Raw genomic sequence first — 19,645 nt, forward strand, 5'->3', positions numbered from 1 at the left:
AGAGCTTCCACATCCAGCTTCAAGACCCCATCAGCTGCTACTGAAGGCTAAAGCTTAAAATCCTGGTTCTGTGGGAGTTTGACCCCATTCTTTCAGGCTGCTTCTGCTGTTCCAACTTTTAAAAAAACCCAAAGTCTCACAAGCTCTTTAATTTATTGGCTTTGAGCAGCCAGTTCAGTACCTCTGTCTTAATCTTTCTTCATAAAAAAGGGAAAAGAATTGTCACAGTATAACTACCCATGATCTTTACCAAAGGCCCACCATACCTTTTTATTCTTTTTAAGTACTTTTCCAATTTCCTCAAGTTACAATTGAATCATTTTGCTCTACCCTTTCAGCCAGTACATTCCAGATGTTGATAAAATAATCTTGAAATTTCATGCCAAACATCCAAATATTGTGGACAGAGATGGGGACGTACAATCGAGCAATGATTTTCAGTCTGTCCTGCCTTTCAGTTTAGCTTCTCACTTAAGGCTCAGGGGAGTGTTTTTAAATATTTATTTATGAGACATGTCATCACTGGCCAAGCCAGCATTTATTGTACAGAGAGCAGTTGTTATGCTGTGGGTCTGGAGCCACATGTAGGCCAGACTAGGTAAGATCTCCTTCCCTGAAAGACATCAGTGAGCTCAATGGGGTTTTACAACAATTGACAGTGGTTACATGGCCAATATTGTACTGGAATATTCTTTGTTCCTGCTTTTGTATTAAATTCAGGTCTGCCATGGCAGGATTCCAACCCATGTCCACAGAACATAAACGGGGGCTCCTGGATGACTTATCCCAGAACACTGCCACAATACTACTCTCCTCTCTGTGCTCAGCAAATCTTCTTGTTTGTTTCATATGCATTTAATAAGCACACTGTAATAAATGGTCACTTGCCAAACTTTGACCATGGGAATAAATCAAAGCCATTCCACCTCTTGAACGTGCTCTCCCATTCAATTAGATCATGGTTCATCTTAATTAGCCATCCCGACCCCATGTCCCGAAACACCCAATCAAAACTCAACCCAGCTCAGCCTGCAACACTCTTTTTTTGTCCTTCATCCCGTAGCCCCTTGCTGAAGAATATTTTAGATTTTAAAAAGTCCCCAAAGAAATGTGGATGCTGGAAATCAGACACAGAAAGAGAAACTGCTGGGAAAACGCAACACCAGCAGAGGGAAAGCAGAGTTAACATTTTGGGTCCTGAGACCCTTCTCCTGGTAGTTTAGATTTCCCTGACTCTTCTGTGAAACAGTGATTTCCTTCATAAATGTCTAAGTTCTGATTTCAAGATTTCACCCTCAAGTTATTGATTTCCCATTGAGGAGGAAGTAATTAGTCCACATATCTCATTAATCCTTCTAATGTTTTATGCACTTTGATTTGCTCACTCCTCAATCTTTCATACTCAAAGTTCTCATAAGTAAATATTCTATGCCTCATTCTCATGAATATGTGTAGTACAACCTTAGACATCAATATGACCTTCTCAAAACTGGATGTATCACTCCATATGGATCTGACCAAAGTCTCTCCTCAGTTGTGTTCCGCATGAAGTAAACATGTAGCACAAGTAATGCTGCAGGAACGTGTGAATGGATTATTTGCTAAAGTGAAAAATAATTTCCAGTTTAAAAATCAGTTGGCTCGTGATTTCATGATGCTAAAGCAAGAAATGATGACATGAGGTAAGAGTGACAACCCTTGATATCAAGGCTGCATTCAACCAAGTGTGGCATCTAGGAGCCTGAGCAAAGTTGGAATCAATGGGTTTCAGGGTGCAAGCTCTCTGCTGGTTGTGAAGTCATACCTGGCATGTAGGAAGATGGTTGTGTTTTTGGGACATCAGTCCTCTCAGTTCCAGGACATCTCTCCAGGAGTTCCTCAGTGTAGTGTCATAGGCTGAATCATCTTAAGCTGCTTCATCAATGACCTTCCCTCCATCATAAGGTTAGAAGTGGGGGTGTTTACTGATGATTGCACAATGTTCAGTATCATTCGTGACTCCTCAGATAATGAAGCAGTCCGTGTTTAAATCCAACAAGATCTGGACAATATCCAGGCTTGGGCTGGAAAGTGACAATTAACATTCACACCACACAAATGCCTGGGATGATCATCTCCAATAAGAGACAATTTAACCACTGCCCCTTGACGTTCAAAGGGTGTTACTATCACTGAATCACCCATAATTTATACCGCCACAAAAACTCTGGAGACAAAATTCCTAGAGTCCTATTCATCATGGCCAGCGTGCTGCTAAAGCACCCCAACACGTCTCTGGCCCCACCAGAGGACTGTACATTCTGGGCCACTGCTGCACAAAAATCAAATCACTTACAGCTCCATCCCCTGCCCATACTTCAGAATATCAGATCGTAGCGCTGTGTTTCTCCTCCCAGCTTACAAGCAGAGTCTGAAACAGGAGGATCCCTCACGAAAAGAAGTACAATGCTGGTCCGAGGCAGCAGATTAGTTTCTTGGAATTGATGGCCTGGACTATATTCAAGCACTCAGCCGAAAACCTAGGTGTGTACTCCAACATTGTCACGGATTTCTTTCGCAAATGTGTGAAGGACTGCTTGGCAAAGAAGTCAATCCGGATATTCTCCAACCAGAAACCTTGCATAGTCTAAGAAATCCACTCCCTACTGAAGACCTGGCACTCAGCATTCAAGTCAGATGACCCAGACCAATACAGGAAATCCAAATATGACTTCCACAAAGTAATCAGGGAGGCTTAGAGGCAGTACCCGACCAAGTGAAAGGCCCAAACCAACCATACGGACACCTGCTGCCTGTGGGAAGGCCTAAACAACATAACAGGATACAAAATGAAGCAGAGCAAGATCGCAGACAAAGACACATCCCTCCCTGACGTACTCAATGCTTTCTCTGCTTGGTTCAAGCAGAATGCCAGTGGCATGGTCTCACCTCCCCCGACAGCCTCAGATGCACCTGTACTCACTGTCACTACTGCAGATGTCAGATCGATCTTCCTGGGAGACAACCTAAGGAAGACGACAGGCCCAGACGGTGTCCCCGGCCGAGCACTCAGACCCTGTGTTTACCAACTGGCAGAGGTATTCACCAACATCTTCAACCTCTCCCTCCTACAAACTAAAATCCCAGCAGCTTCGAGAAAACCAGCAACATCCCAATACCTAAGAATGCACTCGCAAAGTACCTTAATGTCTACCGCCCAGTGGCTCTAACCTCCATAATCATGAAGTGCTTCAAGAGGCTGGTCATGGACCACATCAGTCTCCCAGCCTGCCTCGATCCCCTATAGTTTGCCTACTGACTTAACAGATCCACAGCAGGTGCCATTTCCCTAGCCCTACCCTCATCCCTGGAACATTTGGACAACAAGGATACCTACATCAGACTCCTGAATATCGATTATAGCTCCGCCTTCAACACCACCATCCCCTCCAGACTGATCTCAAAACTCCGAGACCTGTGTCTTGGCTCCACCCTCCGTAACTGGATCCTCAGCTTTCTGACCCATGGGCCACATTCATTGAGGATAGATAACTGCACCTCCTCCACAATAACACTCAACACTGGAGCCCGCACCCCGCCCCCCTCCAAGGATGGGTCCTCAGCCCCCTACTGTACTCCCTGTACACCTACAACTGTGTTGCCAAATTCCGAACAAATGCCATCTACAAGTTTACTGACCACACCACCGTAGTAGAATCGAATCAGACAACAATGAGTCAGAATAATTTTTTACAATAAAAGAATCAATAAAGCCAATGCTAAATACTGTCTAGCCTAAACTCGAACATGCCAGATTAAAATGAGTTAAAAATTAATTAACAATCAAATTGTGATCAAATGTAACCCACAAATTACACCTTAAATGATGGTTATAATTAAGATGAAGCATAAGAATTCACTCAATTTTCAAAGATCACACTCAATTACAAAGACTTTCAAAACACTGTCCTCATTATGAGGATTTCCGGCTCCTCTCCCTTCGGAGCTCCTCTTGTATAAATGCTTTAATCGTGAGTGTCTGCTCCATCTAAAAGCTCACAATCTTGTTTTGATAGATGATTGACTTGAATTGCTAACCCAGTTTCTCTCTCGACAGACGCTGCCAAACCAGCTGATCGTTTTCCAAAATGCTACCCTGTTTGTAAAGTATTTTGGGATGTCCTGAGATCACAAAATGCATGATAACAGTGCAAATCTCCCTTTTTTCTTGTACTCATTTGTATCCAGTGTGAGGACATATTTTGTGGAGAGGAAAGAAGGGAATTGAACCAAAAATATCTCCAAGGTGACAAAATAATTTTAATCAGAATTATTTGGAAAAAAGGCTATATTAGTATTCATCAACTTTGGTGTTTTTCAACCCTTTTTTTAATAAGTATTGGAACAGCCTTTATATGTTTAATACTGGATCATGTATCCAGTTCTGAGATTTAACAATGTTGCATCAAATTTACACCCATGTAGTTATATTTGTATTACATAGCGTAAATCAGGAGCTAAATTGCTAACCTCAAATTAGCACTACAAGATGTAAAATCTAAATATATGATATTACAAATTATGTTGTATTAGTATGCCTGCAAAATAATATATCCTGAGGTGGCTATACGCTAGCTTAATTGCCTCTTTGAACAATGTTTTTCACGGTAGTTCAGTAGTGTAATGACTTACTCTATGCAGTCTTATGGTGCTAATTAAGAGTAGCTTGGAAATTATAAGTGGCTTAACTGGATGCAGCATAAAATATAATATTGGGACAACATGGTCCTTATTCATTATGGTGTCTCTGCTGATTTTCACAAGGCTATCATACCCTGATTTGCTGCTCCAGCCAGTGAGGGGATTGTATCCATTCTGATGGCCCCAGTGATTAACTCTGATGGAGCTTTTAAACTGACACTAGCTGAGCTAAATCTACGATGGGCGAAGTGTTACATCAGTTGGGGATGAGAATGAGGTGGGGCGTTGGTGAGGAGCATCTTAACATCACTCGGGAAATCAAAAGCCGTGAAAGAAGGTGATCTTAAATTTTAAAAATGGTTTGGAAGGCTCAGATGTCAATTTTCCACCTGCCCATTGCAATTACTTGTACTCCTGTGTTGAAGGCAAGATACATACTGGGCCATGTTCCAACAAACATCGACAGGTCTTTAATATCCTCCCAAATTAACTACCTTCAAAGACAGAAACAAAGTCTGACCGTCTTCTCCGGAGATGACAGCAACAAACATTGACTTAGCACCTTTAGTCAGTAAATGTCCCAAAATGCTCAACAGAAGCATTTTCAGACAGATTTTTATATCGAACCACATAAGGAGACATTTGAACAAGTGACTAAAATTTTGGACAAAGAAGTAGATTTTTACATCTCAAAGGAAGGGAGATGTAATTAGACAGAGAGCTGGGCATCTTAAAACATAGCTGCTAAAGTTGGAATGATTAAATTCAGAGATGCACAAGAAATCAGATTTGGAAGTTGCAGAAAAAATTCAAAATAGTACAATTGCAAGAATAGGGAGTGCACAACACAATGGAGGTATTTGGAGACAAGAATGAAAAGTTAAAAACTGTGGTGATGCTGCACATCATATAATCATCAGATATGTTATCAACAATAATCAGAAATGAAAACAATTGCCCATTTTTTTCTTTCTTAACTAAAAACATAAAAGGAAATTGTCATGTCCCATTTTCAGTTACCTCAGCCAACTCCACATCAAAAGTAAGATTGAAGACTGTACTAACTGGTGTAGCTTGATGTGATAAGGATAAGGCATAGCCAGAGAAAGTAGCTCATTTAGTTTAAACGTATATATTTTTAATTACAGCATTATCTGTTTGGGAATGTAGTGTCAATATATTAATTGACCTGATAACTTTAATAATAGAATAATGTAGTTAAACTAAAATTGACAATAATAATTATGATCATTATCTCACCAAGACGTGTAAGAAAATTGTTTTCCAATTCCACACTAGGAATATCAATTTAAAATGTAGCTTTATGCTTCAGGTGACAAATGCATTGTTGAAAATGTTCTCCAAAGAGATTTTACCTTGATATTCTGCCACTTTCAGCTGGTCAAGGAAGGTGGTGGCATTCTGGTCATGCTATTGAATGTGTATACAATAAAATATAATGCAATACAACACAGGAATGGCGCCTTCAGCCCACCATGTCTGTGCCAATTCCTCATCATTATTTTGACCCACTACTTATTGCCCAATGTGCAGTTTCTGTTCCTCAGTTTGCCTCCTGTTCATGAGTCCATCAAGATATGCCTTAACCGTTGCTAATGTGCCTGCTTCCACCACCTCCACTGGCAGTGTATTCTGTGTGCCCACCATCCTCTGTGTGAAACATATTCCTCACAGTTCTCCCCAAAACTTTCTCCCTCTCAGTCTGAACTGATGCCACTTGTAGCTGACCTTTCCACTCTGGGATAAAGCCTCTGATGATCTACCTTATCTATGCCTCTCATAATTTTGTAGACCTCTATCAAATCGCCCCTCAGCCTCTATTTTCCATTGAAGACAATTTGAGTTTATCCAATCTCTTCTCATAAGTCAAACTTTCAGACCATGCAAGATGCGAGTAAACTTTCTATGCACCATCTCTAAAGCATCTATGTCCTTCTGGTAGTGTGATGACCAGAACTGCATGCAATATTCCAGATGTGGCCTAACCAAAGTTTTGTACAGCTGTAACATAACTTGGCAAATTTTATATTCGACGCCCCAGTCGATGAAGTCAAGTGTGCTGTGTGCCTTCTTGACCACCTTATTCACCTGTGTGGCCCCTTTCAGGGATCAGTGTGCCTGTACACCTAGATCCCTCTGTATTTCAATGCTCCTGAGAGTTTTGCCATTTATGTATATTTCACAGCTGAATATGATCTTCCAAAATGTCACATTTGCACGGTTTAAATTCCATCTTCTAGCTCTATGCCCAAATCTGTAATCCCACCTGTATCCCGCTATATCCTTTGACAATCCTGGTCACCATCTAAAATTCCACCAATTTTTGTGTCATCCACAAACTTACGAATCAGACCACTTACAGATCATTGATATAAATTACAGTCAACAAAGGCCTCAGCACTGATCTCTGTGAAACACCACTAGTTACTGATCTCCATTCTAAAAAGCACCCTTCCACAACTACTCTGTCTTTCATGACCAAGTCAGTTCGGTATCCATTTAGCTAGCTCACATCAGATCCCATGAGACTGTACCTTTCATACCAGCCTGCCATGGGGTACCTTATCAGATGCCTTACTAAAGTCCATGTAGACAAGATTCACTGCCCTTCCCTCATCAAACCTTCTTGTCACCTCCTCAACAAACCCAATCAAGTTGGTGAGACATGACATTCCCCACACAAACCCATGCTGCCTATCACTAATAAGTCCATTCACTTCCAAATGTGAATAAATCCTGTCATTCAGTATGTTCTCGAATAGCTTCCCCACTACTGATGTCAGGCTCGCTGGATTACCTGTTTCCCTTCTTAAACAAAGGAACATCTTTTAAGGTCCCAGCTATTTCCTTCCTTACCTCCCACAATATCCTGGGATAGATCTCATCTGGCCCAGAGGACTTGTCTACCTTAATACATTTAAAGACACCCAACACTTTCTCCTTCGTTATATTGATCTGTCTGAGAGTATTCACATACCTTTCCCTCCCTCAACATTCCTCACATCCCCGTCTTTGGCAAATACTGATGTAAAGTACTCATTAAGGATTGCACCCATTGCCTCTGGCTACACACATAAACTCCCTCCTTTATCCCTGAATGGCCCTACTCTTTCCCTAGCTACCCTCTTGCTCCTAATATACGTATAAAATGCCTTGGGACACTCCTTAACCCTACTGGCCAAAGACATTTCATAATCCCTTTTAGCCCTGGTAACGCTCTGTTGGAGCTCCTTCCTACTTTCTCTATATCCCTCAAGAACTTTGTTTTTAGTTCCCTAGATCTTGGGTATTTTTTTTCTCACTAAACTGATATTTCCCAAGTCATTCAATCTTCTCAAATCCTGTTATTCCTGTTCTTAATTTTCACAGGAACTCTAATGACTGGTTCTTCAAGACTCCCTTGTGTCAGATGTGGATTTAACCTCAAACAGCCACTCACAATCCACATTCTCCAATTCTTGCCCAATTTGTTGGTAGCTGGCCTTCCTCCAATTTAACACTCTCATCCAAGGTCCAGTCTTGTCCTTGACCATAAGTATCTGGAAACTTACAGAATTATGGTCACTATTCCCAAACTGCTCTCCACTGATCACCTGGTCATGCTCATTTCCCAATACCAGGTCCATAATGGACCCCTCCCTTGTTGGAACATCCACATACTGTTTCAAAAAACCCTTCCAGACACTCTGAACAAATTGCTCCCCATCCAAACCCCCAGCACTAAGGGAGTCCCAGTCAATACGGGCAAAGTTAAAATCACCCACCACAACAACCTTGTTATTTTCACATCTTTCCAGAATCTGACTACATATGTGGCTACAAAGATATGTAGGCTAGGTGGATTGGCCATGCTAAATTGCCCATAGTGTTCAGGGATGTGTAATTAGGGGGATGGGTCTGGGTGAGATGCTCTGAGTGTTGGTGTGGACTTGTTGGGCCAAAGGGCATGTTTCCATCCTGTAGGGATTCTATGATTCTATGATACCTCTTCTTCTATCTCCCTCTGGCAGCTGGGGATCTGTAGTACAGTCCCAGCATTGTGATTGCACCCCTCCTATTCCTGAGCATACCCACAATGCCTCACGGTAAGATCCCTCAAGGGTGTCCTCCCTCAACACAGCTATTTATACTCCCTAACCAGTAATGCAACTCATCCACCACTTTTGCTTCCTTCTCTGTTTCATCTAAAACATCGATATCTTGGAACATTAAGCTGCCATCCTGTCCCTCTTTCAATCATGTCTCTGTGATAGCAACAATATCTTAATTGCAGGCAGTAATCCAAGCTCTAAGTTCATCCATCTTACCTGTTATACTTGTGCATTGAAGCAAATGCAGAAATTCAGAATGCCATGCTAATGTTCTGGGGACACATGTTTGTGTCCCACCATGATCGATAGCGTAATTCAAATTAAATAAAAATCTGAAATACACTCTGCCGAGTGACTGTAAGTTAGTGCAGGCTGTGGATTTAGAATGTTCTGTCGAAAAACACTTTTATAAATTACTGCAATTCATATTATATTTGTACACACTGTGTGCTGGCAGTTGAGGAAGTGAACTCTTAATGTACCAGAAGAGGTGTTGATCAATTAGTCTCAGTTGTCCTGGATGGTGCCAAGCTTCTTGAGTGTTGTTGAAGCTTCACACATCTAAGAAAGTAAGGAGTGTTCCATTACACTCCAGACTTGTGCTTTACGGATGGTGGGCAGTCTTTGGGAGTCAGGAGCTGAGTTACTGCCCACAGGGTTCCTAGTCTCTGATCTTGGATTTGGTGCAGCAGACAATTGTGACTTTTGAAATCATCATTGCTCATGACACTGAAGTCTGGTTTGCATGGCCAGAGTGAACCTCAGCCTCTATTCGTTTGGCTTGTGTTTCCTTTTGCATTCTGTGAATAAAAGCTCATGTTTGGAATTGACAGATTGTTTGTCTGTCTGTAATGTTCCCCAACTCGTCAATGACAAGATGTAGTGAGCACTGGGGAGAGACTAACGCAGGGTTAGAGAGGATGTTCAAACAAGATGTTGCTAAGGGCAGGCAAAGTGTGGAATATGCTGGTTAAAGAGTGACTAAGGTGAGAGAACAGGAGCCATGTGCTGTGGACACTAGGACTTTACAGCTGCTGTGTCATTACACTGCCAGTGAGGGGTAACGCAGGAATGCCAAAAATTGTTCAAATTAAAAGTGACCTTTCAAAGATGGCGCGGGCACAAGGGATGCTAACATTTTAGTGGCTATCCGTTGATCGACTAGTTGCCTAGGTAACATGCAGATGGAAACAAATATGACAGATTCCATAGAGGCAGGTATTTCATGCGGTAAGTTTGTTCAGCTACGGTAAAAGAACGCACTAGCCTCATGGCAAAACAAATCCAAAATATCTGATGCAATGTGGATTTAACCAAAAATAATGTAAGTTTCAGCCCAAAATGTTACTGTGAAATAATAAATTTTTGATTTTCAAAACATTTTCTTTAAAGCTTCATTCTAGAATTTTATGAAGATTTCAGATACTGACCAGAATAATCCTGAAAACTTTCATATCCGGAATGATGCAATTGGTTGATCAATAAGCTGCTTTTTCAAAATATTGTTTCAATTTGTTCATGGGTGGGGGCATTGAGAATGTGTCAGTGAGCAGTCTTCTTGAACCACTGTAGTAGAAAATGTAAATGTCAAGATATTTTCCCTCAAAAGGCAAAGGTAAAGCAAACAAATTCAGGCATCCCTGCTTGAAGAAAGAGATAAAAGTTAAGATAAATAAACAAAAATGTGGTTATGATAGCTTTTAGACAGAAAATACAATTGAGAACCAAAAGAAATACATGTGATTCAGAGGGAAGATGAAAAACTAAGTGAGAGAAGCAAAGAGGGAGCATGAGAAAAGATTGGCAACTAACATTAAGAGGAATCCTAAAGGGAGGAGGTTAACAGAGTCTGTGAGGTCCAAAATAGCAGATCAGGCCCAAACTGATATTGGAATGATGAACTTTCTTCTTCAGTCTCCTATAGGCATGTAAATAGTAAAAAGGATGCAAAAGGACAAGTAGGGCTGATTAGGGACCAAAAGGAGAAGTACATATGGAAGCAAGAAGCATGGCTGAGGTTTTAAAATGAATACATTACATCCATCATTATAAAGGAATCAGATGCTACACAGACCATGGGGAAGAGAGAGAAACTCTGCCACTGGAATTGATACGGAGGAATTGTTAAGGAGGAGGAATTGGATAAACTGTTTGCACTTAAAGGTGACTATGCACATTATGTCCAAGGACGTGAAGTGGGTGAGAGTGGAAATTGAAGGGGAACTGAATATAATCTTTCAGTCTTCCCCAGACTTAGTGGAGGTGCCACATTAATGATCTGAATTCTGGTGTGCAGGGGACAATTTCAAAGTTTTCAGATAACATAAAACTTGGAAGAATTGTAAATTGTGAGGGAAACAGTGTGGAACTCCAAAAGGACCTTGACAATTTGGTGGAGACAGTGGACAGATGGCAAAAGAAGCTCAATGTGGAGAAGTGCAAGGTGTTACATTGCAGAACAAAAAATATAGAGAGACAAAACAAAATAACGAGCACAACTCAGAAAAGGATGAGAAGCAGAGAGACCTGGGTGTATATGTGCACAACAGAGTATCACGGGCAGGAGGACTGATGGAGAGAGCAGTGAATAAAGCACTCAGTGTCCTTGGCTTTATCTATAGGAGTACAGAGCACGGAGAAGGGAGGTGATGTTGAACTTGTACAAGACACTCATTAGACCTCAGCTGGAGTGTTATATCGAGTTCTGGGACCACATTATAGGATAGATGTGAAAGTGATGTGAATTGGAGAGAGTGCAGAAGCAATTTACAAGAACGGTTCCAGGGATGAGAAACTTCAGTTCTGAGGATAGATTGGAAAAGTTGGGACTGCTTTCCCTTGAGAGGATAAGACTAAGAGGAAACCTGATAGGAGTCCTCAAAGGTACCAGGGATCTGGACAGAGTAGATTGGGTGCATTTGTTGCCACTTGTAAATGTTTGAGTCAGTGGTTGGCACCAATTCTGAGTCAGTAGTGAAACCATAACCAATGAGGAACAGCAGAACAGGCTCCTTTCTAATAACACCCAAAGTCCAATACTGGACAACATTCAGACATGGAGAAAGGAACCTTGACTGGAAAATCATTCAGTCAAGTTTCTATATCATCATATGCAATATCTTCTTCATCTTCTGTGTAAGAGATAACATGGTTGTCCACATCATTTCGGTTTTTGGGGTGTTCTGTTTGTCAAACTTGGCTGAAAAGAAACAAAAACAGAAATTGCTGATAAATTTCAGCAGGTATGGCAGCATCTGTGGAGGGAAATCAGAGCTAATGTTTTGGGTTTCCTCAGAACTGGTGGAGTTTGATGAAATCAGCTGAGAAACTATGTTCCTAGATAAAAATAGGAGATGGATCTCCATAGTCAGAATGTTTGGGCTTCATCAGTAAAATGTCTATCAAGAAAAGAAAAATGTGCAAAGTAATATTAAATTGAAAGGGGGTAGTGCAATAGAATGAAAATATATCACCATTCCTTCACTGTCACTGAGTTAATGTGCTGGAATTCCCTTTCTAACAGCACCGCGAGTGGAACTATACCAACTGGGTATCAGCGGTTCAAGAAAGTTTCTCACCATCGCCTTCTCAAGGTCAAGTAAGGATGGGTAACAAATTCTGGCCTTCATAGCAGGTACCAACATTTCATGAAATAATTAAAATAAAGAATGGACTGAACAGTTAACTCCAACTTCAGCTCTTGCTCTTCCAGATTCATCTATTTCACCTGTTCTATTGAAGGCTCCACTCAAGAAATGCAACATGGATATTCACACGTGGGAAGCCCTCATTCAGAAGAGATAACTTGCTGGAAGGTCCTGTATGAAAGGACACAATTCTTCTGGAACTCCTGTCAGCAAGACGGAGTATGGAAAAACAACAGGAGAAAGGCCAAGGATCCATTCCACTTCCTGGAAACAACTGCCAAGTGTGTGCTGGGAGATGTGGCTCTAGGATTGGGCTCATCAGCTGCACAAGGAACCTCAGAACCCATAAGGAGTGACGTGGAATTTCCTGGGTGGCCAGCCATACTCATTAACAAGTGATTGCTCACGACAACGATTTCTACATGGTATTAGAAATTTGAATGTGGAATACACCAGAATGATGTACAACGGAGCGAGTGATGAACTACTGCCGCAAGAAAACGGATAAATTACATCACACTGTCACAGATTTTTCTGGGTCAATGTCGAGTTAAGTATTAATTTTGGGCTGCATCTTTCTTCAAGGGTCATTATACAACTTTAAAATCAGAATAAATGATAATTTAAGATAACAAGGTGTATAGCTGGATGAACACAGCAGGCCAAGCAGCATCAGAGGAGCAGGAAAGCTGATGTTTCGGGTCTGGAGCCTTCTTCAGAAATGGGGGAGGGGAAGGGGATTCTGAAATAAAAAGAGAGAGAGAGGGAGGCAGATGGAAGATGGGTAAAGGAGCAGATAGGTGGAGAGGAGAGAGACAGGTCAAAGAGGCGGGGATGGAACCAGTAAAGGTGAGTGCAGGTGGGAGTTAGGGAGGGGATATGTCAGCCCAGGGAGGACGGACAGGTCAAGGGGGCGAGATGAGGCTGGAAGGTAGGATATGGGGGTGGGGCTTGAGGTGGGAGGAGTGGAAAGGTGGGAGGAAGGACAGGTTAGGGAGGCGGAGACGAGATGGACTGGTTTTGGGATGCGGTCAGGGCGGGGGCAGATTTTGAAGCTTGTGAAGTCCACATTGATACCATTGGGCTGCAGGGTTCCCAAGCGAAATATGAGGTGCTGTTCCTGGTGGCATCGCTGTGGCACTGGAGGAGGCCCAGGATGGACATGTCATCCAAGGAGTTGGAGGGGGAGTTGAAATGGTTCGCGACTTGGAGGTGTAGTCGTTTATCGCAAACCGAGCATAGGTGTTCCACAAAGCGGTCTCCAAGCCTTCAAGCGGAGTGCTGTCCACACCCAAATTACTGGCTATGTGAAAAAGTCTTTGCTCATATCACTTTTGCTTCTTTTCCAAGCTGCTGTAAATCTGGACCTTCTTGGGAACCCTGCAGCCCAATGGTATCAATGTGGACTTCACAAGCTTCAAAATCTCCCCTCCCCCACCGCATCTCAAAACCAGCACAGCTTGTCCCGGCTTCCCTAACCTGTCCGTCTTTCCTCCCACCTATCCACTCCTCCCACCTCAAGCCCCACCCCCACCTCCTAACTACCAGCCTCATCCCGCCTGCTTGACCTGTCCGTCCTTCCTGGACCGACCTATCCCCTCCCTACCTCCCCACCTACACTCACCTTTACTGGCTCCATCCCCGCCTCTTTGACCTGTCTGTTTCCTCTCCACCTATCTTCTCCTTTATCCATCTTCTATCCGCCTCTCCCTCTCTCCCTATTTATTTCAGAATCCCCTTCCCCTCCCCCATTTCTGAAGAAGGGTCCAGACCCAAAACATCAGCTTTCCTGCCCCTCTGATGCTGCTTGGCCTGCTGTGTTCATCCAGCTCCACATCTTGTTATCTCAGATTCTCCAGCATCAGCAGTTCCCACTATCCCTGAATCAAAAGATAATTTAATGAGTTTTTATTCTTGAATCTTGTTTAACTGATTGACCAGTCAGAAATTGACCATTGAATTGCAATCAGATTTTACTGACTGCTTCTGAGAAGGTTAGAGCCAATTATTCATCCATAAGCCTTTAAATAAAAATTTGGAATATATTCTTTATAAAATGCTCTGGAAATGACAGCCAAGAATGTGGATTAACTGAACACTTCTTCAAAGACAGCAACATAATTATAGCAATTGTTTTAATTATGAGTTTGTTCTCAACAACTTTTGTTAAATTCACTCAACATTCGTCAAGATAATCACAACAGCCGATACACTAAGGCAGAATGGATAACACCTTTAGGTGTAAATTAGAACAGCATTTTAGAGGGAAAGATTATAGAGTATGTACTGACACTATTTACACTTTATGACATATGAAACTTTGCCAGTTTTGCATTATTAATTATCATATTAAAACTATGAAAAGATAATTTTACTTGAATTTGCAACACAGAGACAAGCCTTTTTGAAGCAGTGAACTCATGACGCACATACCCTCCCCTGCTATTTTGTCTCAATTTATCAGCATAACCTTCTATTCATTTCTGCCTAATGTATTTATCAACTTCCCTTTGAATATATCTCTCAACCTTATCATTCAAATCACTAAAATAAAAGCTAACCACTCTGCTTGCTGGAGATCTGAAATTAAAACAGAAGTGCAGGGTAAATCAATATGGAGTCATATTGGACTTGAAACATTAAGTTTTGATATAACTTTCTCCTTTTCCAGATACTGCCAGGCCAACTGAGCTTCTCTTGAACTTTTACAAAGTTACTACACTGGAGAAGGGGACCATTCAGCCCAATGTGACTGTGCCAGCTCTCTGATTAGGCAACTAACCTAGTTCCATTTCTACACCTTCTTCCCCATAATCCTGAACATTCTTCTTCTCCAGATATTTTTCTAATTCCCTTTGAATGCCTCATTGGAACCTGGCTCCAACACATTCTCAGGCAATGCTGTCCACACCCAAATTACTGGCTATATGAAAAAGTCTTTGCTCATATCACTTTTGCTTCTTTTCCAAGCTGCTGTAAATCTGGACCTTCTTCTGTCAAATACTTCACAAACAGGGACAATGTCTTCCTATCAACTTTGCCTGGGTTCCTCACGATTTTTTAAACTTCAATCAGATCTCCTCTCCACCTTTCTTCTCCATGGACAATAGTCTGGGCTTCTCAAACTCCTCTTCATAACCAAAATTCTGTTTTTATTTTGAACTAATTACCTTCAATCAATTACCATTACATGTTAAATGAATGTGGTTTTATGACGATAATTAAATAGGTACATTTATATTTCCTACTGCACTGATATGTCATGTATCAGTCATAATACCTCAGTGTTTGTTTTTCATTTGACAGGCAAATTAAATTCTTTTAATAGACCATAAAATACAGGAGCAGAATTAAATCATTTGTCCCATCGAGTCTACTCCACCATTCGATCATTTGATATGGTTCTCAACCCCACTTTCCTGCCTTCTCCCCATGATCTTTGATCCCCTTACCAATCAAGAATCCATCTATTTCAGTCTTAAATACACTCAATGACTTGGTGTCCACAGCCCTCTGTGGCAATGAGTTCAGCTTCTGGCTGAAGAAATTCCTCCTCAACTCTTAAGTTTTGTCCCTTCCCTTGGAGGCTGTGCCCTCAGGTCCTAGTCCCTCCTACTAGTGGAAACATCTTCTCCCCTGTATACAGTCCTCTCAGTATTCTATAAATTTCAATCAGATTCCCTCTCTCATCCTTCTAAACTCCATCCAGACCCAGAGTCCTCACCTGCTCCTCATATGAGAAGCCCTTCATTCTGAGGATCATTCTGGTAAACCGTCTCTGAACCCCCTCAAACGCCAACATGTCCTCCCTTAGATTTGGGGCCCAAAACTGCTCACAATACAGTCTGACCAGAATCTTATACAGCTTCAGCAGCACATCTCTGCTCTTGTATTCTAGCTCTTCTGAAATGAATACTAGCATTGCATTTACCTTCCTAACTCCTAACAGAAGCTGTACATTAACCTTTACAGAAACCTGAACTAGGCCTCCCAAGTCTGTTTGTGTGTCAGATTTCCAAAGCCTTTCCCTATTTAGAAAATAACCAATGCCTTTAATTTTCCCTCCAAAGTACATAATCTCACACATTCCTACATTGAATTCCATCTGCCACTTCTTTGCCCTCTTTCCTAGCCTGTCCAAATCTCTCCACGTCCTCAATACTACCTGTCCCTCCCTCTATCTTTGTGGCATCTGTAAACTGAGCAATAATGCCCTCAGATCCTTTTTCGAGATTGTTAATGCATTTCATGAACAGTTGTGATGCCAACACTGATCACTTTGGAACTCCACTACCCACCTGTTGCCAGCTTGAAAAAGACCCCTTTATCTCCACTCTCTGCCTTCAGCCCGTTAGCCAATCCTCTATCCATTCCAGTGTTTTGCCTCTAACACCAGAAGCTCTGAGGTTTTTGAGGTTAAAAGTTACTCAATCTTCACTATTGTGTCACATGCAAATTCCATGGAAGTGGACAAGGAATTGTTTCAGTTTCATAAAACGTCATAATGCCATTGAATTTTAAAAACTGTTTGCCTGGTCAAAACTTTATTACTCTAGTGCCAGCCTCTGGGAAATTAAAGCAATTCTGCATAGGGATTTCTGCACCTTTGATACTCAAACATGTATTTTCACTATCTCAATGGGTGGTGTGGCTCCATCAGTCATCCAAGCTCAGATCCATAGGGGCACCTTAATTCTACTAAAAAGAAGTATAAAACATTCCTCTTGCTTGCTTACCCCATCACTCTGTTTCACAATCCCCTTAACCCACCAATGATATCCAATGGAATAAAATGCCCTCTATCCATCCTCCACGACTTCTCACATCCCTCTGCCAATATGGTGCCAACTTCCATCCATCACATATGTCCTTGCATCCACCATGCCAACTGTTTCAATGTCCACAAGTATCCATGCATTCAGGAGAAAAATAGATCTCAGTTAATTAAACCCACTTGTTGCAACAAATACACCATTGAGAAAAGCACTCTCATTCATAGAATGCATATTTTGATATCTATGACAAGGTACTTCCTAGCAGGTTAATGCCTTTTTAACAAGTCTTGACACATTGACATTTCTTGACATATCTTGACACTTTTTGTCAGCACTTGACAGGCTTTGACAAGCTGGTCACTTCCAAAAGCAATGTGCACCACTTGTTCATAAAATTCACGACAGTTACCAATAAGAAAAGGCACCACGCAACTCTCCCCCACAACACATGATCTTGGAAACATATCTGCATAGAGTCCGAGGGCCAACCATCTTCAGCTTCTTCAGTAATGACCTTCTCTCCACCATAAGGTCAGAAGTGGGGATGTTTACCAACAATTGCACAGTGTTCAAATGCAACAAGTTTTGACAATATTCAGGCTTCGCCTTACAAGTTGCAAGTAACTTTTGCATCACACTTATGCCAAGCAATTACCATCTTCAATAAGAGACAATATAAGCACTACCCCTTGACATTCTATGGCATTACCATCACTGACTCCCCCACCATCAACATCTGGGGGTTATCATTGACCAGAAACTCCACTGGACTCAACACATAAGCAGAATGTCTATAAGAGCAAGTCAGAGGCTAAGAATACTGAGGCAAGTAACTCATCCCCTGACTCCCCAAAGCAAGTCCACCATCTACAAGACACAAGTCAGGAGTGTAATAGAATACTACCCTGCTTGCTTGGATGGATGCAGTTCCAACAACATTCAGGAAGCTTGACAATCAGGACAAAACAGCCTGCTTGATTGGCACCACATTCACAAACATCCACTCCCTCCACCACTGATGCTCAGTAGCAACAGTGTGTACTATCTACAATGTGCACTGCAAAAATTTATCAAATATCCTTTTACAGCGCCTTCCAAACCAACAACCACATCCATCTAAAAGGACAAGAAAGCAGGTACATGGGAACACCACTATCTGCAAGCTCCCCTCCAAGCCATTCACCATCCTGACTTGGAAATATATGTCCATTCTTTCACTGTCGCTGGGCCAAAATCCTGGAATTCCCTACCGGATGTCATTGTGTGTCAACCTACAATGGGACTGCAGCAGTTCACTGGCACCTTCTCAAGGTCACCTTGGGATAATGTTAAATGTTGGCCCAGCCAGCACTGCCCATACCCAATTAGTGAATAACTAAAAAGTCACTTTGATGATTTCCGATGATAACATATTAATCCATCAAACTTTTTACCTGCCTCTACAGTATCCAAATCACTGCCAGATGATAAACATTTGACTTTGTAATTTTGATTCATTCTCCTATGGTTCTGATATTTTTATTCAAACCCTATTTCTTTCACTTCTGTAAACATGCTTTTATACAGACTATCCTCCATAATGATATCTCTTTGACAAATCAACATGACACACTGATGATTTTTCATCCTGTCTAAAGTACTCACTACATCATTCACCACACTGAGATTCTTTTTAAATTTGATAAGGGTCAAGGAACCTTGTTTTTAATGGTTCCCCAGAGACTGGTAATAATATCAACATTGTGTGACTCCAGCAACTAAATTCAGTATGCTAGACTATTGATCTGCTTTAGCTTTCATTGATTGTTGAGCACTTTTTGATTTTGTTTTTGGCAAAGTCACATGCTTTTGTTTATTCGTCTCCAAAAATTGAACTATGGACTGAAAGAGTAGCCTTTTAGCCTTGGTTTCCAACATTTATGTTTAATTAATTTAAGTTATTCTCTCACCTTATATCCATATATCAGTTCAAAAAGGCTGAATCTGGTGAGCTCATTAGAAACGTCCTAACAGCAGCAAGGAATGCTTTAATCCCAATCATTAGGACATTACTGATTGTAAGTTCCAATGATGGTCTTTTAAACATGGGTGCTATATTTTTAATGCTTCTTGATATTATGCTTGACAAAATGTAAATTGCCTTAATCCCAAAGTGCAGGGCTGGATGAACACAGCAGGCCAAGCAGCATCAAAGGAGCAGAGAGGCTGACGTTTCGGGCCTAGACCCTTCATCAGAAAAGGGGGAGGGGAAGGGGGTTTTGAAATAAATAGGGAGAGAGTGGGAGGCGGATAGAAGAGGGATAGAGGAGAGGATAGGTGGAGAGGAAACAAACAGGTCGAAGAGGCGGGGATGGGGCCAGGAGAGGTGAGTGTAGGTAGGGAGTTAGGAAGGGGATAGGTCAGTCCAGGGAGGACGGACAGGTCAAGGGGG

This window comes from Rhincodon typus, chromosome 12 (assembly GCF_021869965.1).
Source record: "Rhincodon typus isolate 14 chromosome 12, sRhiTyp1.1, whole genome shotgun sequence".
NCBI classification, from domain to species: domain Eukaryota; kingdom Metazoa; phylum Chordata; class Chondrichthyes; order Orectolobiformes; family Rhincodontidae; genus Rhincodon; species Rhincodon typus.